The sequence below is a fragment of the Chlorocebus sabaeus genome, chromosome 9 (genome assembly GCF_047675955.1).
Source record: "Chlorocebus sabaeus isolate Y175 chromosome 9, mChlSab1.0.hap1, whole genome shotgun sequence".
Classification (NCBI taxonomy): Eukaryota; Metazoa; Chordata; class Mammalia; order Primates; family Cercopithecidae; genus Chlorocebus; species Chlorocebus sabaeus.
Window position 1 is genome coordinate 47672235 of NC_132912.1, and position 5602 is coordinate 47677836.

General features: G+C 46.2%; 1 pseudogene; it reads left to right on the forward strand.

The window, feature by feature from the left end:
• Positions 1–572: 572 nt before the first annotated feature.
• On the forward strand, positions 573–1829 carry LOC103215778 (uncharacterized; annotated as a pseudogene).
• Positions 1830–5602: the final 3773 nt, after the last annotated feature.

The window sequence follows — 5602 nt, forward strand, 5'->3', positions numbered from 1 at the left end:
CTCTTATTAATCTGCATTGTACACTTAAAAAGTATTAAAAGAGTGAAATTTATGTTATGAATATTTTATCACAATAAAATAATATTTTAAAAACTGACAAAAATTCTTTATAATTTCTTTCAAGTGAGGAATTACCAACTACTTAACACGGTGCTTAGAATGAGGAATTATACCAGATAAATGGCATGCTTTTTTTACAATTAACCATTGCTGTTATTTACTGAGTATCCACTTTCTCCGCCAGCTCCTGCATTAAGCACTTTACATATACTAATTCAAATCCTTAAAGAAAAGAAAGAAGAGAAAAGGAAAGAAAAATAACATGTAAGGCTACAAGGTGCCTCATCTTTGCCACATATGACAGACTGGCCAGGAGACTGCAGGCTACTGCACTGTCCTAAGGCCACTCAGGACAAGGCCAGTCCCCAATTTGTTTCACTGTGAGACGGCTGCGCTGTCAGAGCCCAGACACTGTCACCAGACTCTCGGACTTGGATTCAGCTCCATGTCGTGTCACCCTGGGTAAAGGATGTACATCTCTGCGTGCCTGGGTTTGTCACCTGGCAGCACGGATGTTCAGGCTGCAGCAAATGAACAGAAGCTGGGGGAGAGCGCGGGCTGGTGCTGCGCGGAGCTCTGGCGCAGAAGGCGCTCACCAGGGGTGCCCCGAGCTGGGGTCTGTGCGCCGCGGGCTGGATCAGGGTCACAGGCTCTGGGTGGACAGAGTCAGAAGACAAAGTGAGGGTGTACTCCTTAGATGCTCACGAAAGTCCTCCTTCCCCTTCGTTGGGAACGACTCCCCCCCCCAGCCCGCGCCCCGCCGACAGGGAGTCCCTGGCAGCGCCAGGATTCAGCCGCAGGCAACTCGAGAGAACGCGAGCCCGGGGACCTCGGGAGGGCCTCGGGAGTGGGGAGGTGAGGGGGGCTTCGGGAGGGCCGCGGGTGGGAGGCGGGATGGAGGGGGCGGGGAGCGGGGTTGGGGAGGCGAGGAGTGGAGATGGGGAGCTGGTGAAGGGGGCTTTGGGAGAGCTGCGTGTGGGAAGGGGGATGGGAAGGCGAGAAGGGGGGCGGGGAGGGGGGCCTCGGGAGGGTCGTGGGTGGGAGGTGGATGGGGGAGGGGGGCCTAGGGAAGGTTGGAGCCCCCTGAAGGCAGGAGATGACCCAGGCCCAGCGTACTTCTCCTGGGGCTCCTTTGCAGGCCCACGGAAGCTCCGTGTTTGTTTCTTTGTACCCATATCACTCTTAACTTTATTTCTTCTTCTTTGCTTTCCTCCCCCAGCAGCTCTAACCGCCCTACAGTTTGCATGGGAAGGCAATAGGGACTTCCCTTTTGCACTGTCTGTGGGTACCTCTGTTCTAGCCCTGAGGGGACTAGGGGACGCTGCGCTGTGGGGAAAGCCCGGGTGGCAGGAGGTGGCGGGGCTCCTGGAGGAGGTACTGGGATGCGCTGCTGTGGCTGCTGAAAAAGATCCCGAGGACGCAGCCTGCCCCTTCCCCGAGCTTCCAGGGAACCCCGCGAGGAGGACGGGTAGGGTCTCTGGGAGGGCGGAACAGGGGAGCCTGGAGTCTCAGGGCTGCGGGGAGCAGAGGCACTCAAGGTGGCGAACGTCCCCAGTCTGCCCTCCCTGCTCACTGCAGGGTCGCACACTCGCTCTGCTCCGGGCCTCCCCTCAGTCCTGGCCTCCAGGCAGTTTCCATTTTTGCCAGGTGGATTCTGTGCGACTTCATTTATTCAGAATCTGGATCAACAAATGAATACTCAGGGAGGAAAGGAGTGTTTGGAGGGGTGGAGAGGTTTCCAAGCAGGCGCCCATCTGAGGGTCCCCTGAAAGGAGACTTAAAGCCGAGTTTCCAGCTCGGCCACCCCTTCCTTTTTCTTTCTGTCTTTCTTTCTCTCTTTCCTTTTTCAAGAAATATAAACAAAGAGCTTGAATTATTTTGAAATAACTGTTGGTAGCTGGACTGTGTTCTGTTGACCACAACATTGCTCTGGGACTGAACCGCCTGGGTCTCTGCTCTTCCTAAGTGTTACATAAGAATAGCGAACCCATGAGGTCAGCTTCTAAACCAGTTTCTTCCCATAACCTCCTGGACCAAGTCCCAAGCAAGATCGAGAGGAGCTCAAGGTCCCACTCTCCTGGGGACACACCTCGCTCTCTAGTTGGAAGGAGGAGATGAGTGTCTCCCAGTAATTGAAGGCTTCTCATGTTTGTGTAGAAAAGCCAAGCACAGGCCTATATTCTAGAAGACTGCTTGTGTCAGGCAGAAGGTCATCAAAGGCAAAACAAAAGAAATGAAAAGGCGTCTTTTGAAGCTAATGGAACAGATCAGGTGGTCAAAAATGGATAAACAATGGCGTTTGGAGCAAAACTTTCAGCTTCTTCGTTTTAGTTTGACAGCCCCAGGAGGACATGGAAGCTTCTCACCCTTCCTCATATGTCTTGCCCCATGCATCTCTGTGTCTGTCTCCTCTGTAACATTTTTTATAGTAAATGTAAGTAGGCCTTTCCCTGAGCTCTGTGAGCTGCTCTAGCAAATTAATCAAGTCTAAGGAGACGTCCTGGGAACACTGATTGGTGGGAACACCAGTGGGTCAGAAGCACAGGTAAGATCACCTTGCCATTGGCATTGAAAGTGGAGGGCAGGCTTGGAATGTGAGGCTTGGGCTTATGGGGTGTGAGGCCAACTCCAGGTAGAGGGTGTTGATGTCAGAATCGTCTGATGTAGAAGTGCCTGTTTGCTTGTGGTGGGGAGAAAACCTACACATATGGTCACAGAAGTCTTCTGTGTTGATTGTTGTTGAGTGAGAGGAAAAAAAGTACTTTGGTTTGTTCTGATATTTTCAGAAAGGCTGTAATCAGTTCCTGGACAATGCCTCATAATACCCCCGCCTCAGCACACTCAGTACACTCAGTACACTCCCCACCCTCAGGGGCGGCGCTTGCCATTTCTGAAAGGATGCCTCTGTGGGGCCTGGGAGCAAGGCAAGGCTGGGTCATTTGAGTCCTTGCAGCCCAGTCCCCACCAGGACCTGCCAGCCTGGAGTGAAAATGCATCTTATTGTCCTTCTGTCACCTTCCAGAGCCAGACTCCTGACCAGAACACATATGCCACACACGCATACACACACATTACACACACATGCCACACATACACACATGCCATACATGCATAGACATGCACCACACATTCATATGCACACAGCACACATGCATACACACACGCCACACCATCCCACCCACATCACATATGATATACACAAGACACACCACACCATAGTCACACATGCTAAACATACCACATCATCCACAAATGCACCTACACATGCCACACATCATGCCACACCATGTATGCTACTGCATGTTACACCATCCACACACACCAGACACTACACATATCACACACACACCAGACATACCACACCATCCACACAAATATCCCCCACACACCACACAATACACATATACTTGCCACACACACACCACACCACACATGCACATGGTATCATGTATGCAATACACAAGTGCATGACATACCACCTACACACACACATGCCACTCATACCACACTGGGCACACCACACACACATCACAAGCACACACACTGCCTACACGAATTCCACATTATACTTCCACACACCACAGAAAACAGCATCCGAATCACACAAACACACACACTGTGCACATAGACACATATACCACAAACATACCATGCATCCACACACACTGCCTACACACACCACGTACATAGACACAAGCCACATACACACCACAAAGCACATATTCCTACACCCAGCTCGTACCATCGACACCACAAACACATTTTCACATGCACATTCCACATACTTATGAAAACAAATAGCTATCATAAACAGCACAGTTCAAACCTGGGCCAATTAAAAGAAGAACAAAACAGTTATAAAAGAAACACAGTATTCCAAGGTGTTCACCTCCTCTCCCCCCGCATAATAGTCGTTTCTATTGTCATGTGCTTCACTCATCATTTTCTTTCCTTGAATAGGATCTCTGTGGTATAGAAAAAGTCACATTGAACTCATTTCTTCCAGAAAAGGGTGAATCCAAACTTCTCCCTGGCCACCTCTCCAGCTGTGGCGTAACCCCATCTGATATAAGAAGGTAGGAGGAGGGAGGGAAGTACAACATCTTTCTCTTCCAAAACTGTGTTTCATGGGAACCACTTCATTTTTATGATTATAGCAAAATATAAGTTTAATATTTTTTTGTGTGTTGTATTTAGGTTTGTAAAACTGAAAAGTAATCACTGGAAAATATATCCTTTATCCAATATCCAAATATTTCCAAATATATCCAACATCCAATATCCAATACATTTGGAAATATACCCAAATATATTCAATAGAAGTTGGATAAATAACTTGCCAAACGCTTAACAAACAAAAGGGGAAAATATTACTGATCAACCCTCTGAAAGAAAGGAAGATAAAATCTGAAATACTGGAAATGTAACAAACGTAAAAGATAAAATAAGACTATTACCGAATGTATTGGTTATCAGAATACATCCAAAAATAAGTGGGCTTAACTTCCCTATCCAAAGGCTAAGTACCTAGAGTGCTTCAAACAGCAAAACCTGATCTATCTAAAGTAAAATGAAGCAGGGAGGTTGATACTTTGACACTGAGGAGGCAGGCAAGGATCTAGCAGATAAATTCAGATAGAGACAAAGCAAGGGAGGGAACATTCGTATCAAATAGAGAAAGAAAGCCTAAAAAATAGCCAATGAGGCAAAAATGATCATATTATTAGTAAAATATAATCCACATTGAAGACATTGAAGTCATGAACGTTTGCATTTCAAATACTCAGAGGAAATAATGTGAAAATATAAAACATAAAAATTTGATAAAATTGTTTGCTACTGCAAAGTTCTAACACATTGTACAGGATTTTGTGGATTAACGAGATAAAAAAGGACATACAAGGTGTGAATAATATAATTAACAAACTTGGTATACTACCTACATAGAAAACATTGTAAGCCACAAAGGCACAAAGCTCATTCTTGTAAAATTATATTAACTCAGTATTTATAAATAGTGATAATGAATTAGGCCTAACAAAGTCTATTCTAAATAAGGTAGAAATTCTACAAGCCTTTTTCTCTCAGTACAAGTAGTAAATAATGACAAGAGGATTATAAATTTTTTTTAAATTTATTTTTTATTATTATTATACTTTAAGTTCTAGGGTACATGTGCATAACGTGCAGGTTTGTTACATATGTATACTTGTGCCATGTTGCTGTGCTGCACCCATCAACTCGTCATTTACATCAGGTATAACTCCCAATGCAATCCCTCCCCCCTCCCCATGATAGGCCCCGGTGTGTGATGTTCCCCTTCCAGAGTCCAAGTGATCTCATTGTTCAGTTCCTACCTATGAGTGAGAACATGCGGTGTTTGGTTTTCTGTTCTTGTGATAGTTTGCTAAGAATGATGGTTTCCAGCTGCATCCATGTCCCTACAAAGGACACAAACTCCTCCTTTTTTATGGCTGCATAGTATTCCATGGTGTATATGTGCCACATTTTCTTAATCCAGTCTGTCACTGATGGACATTTG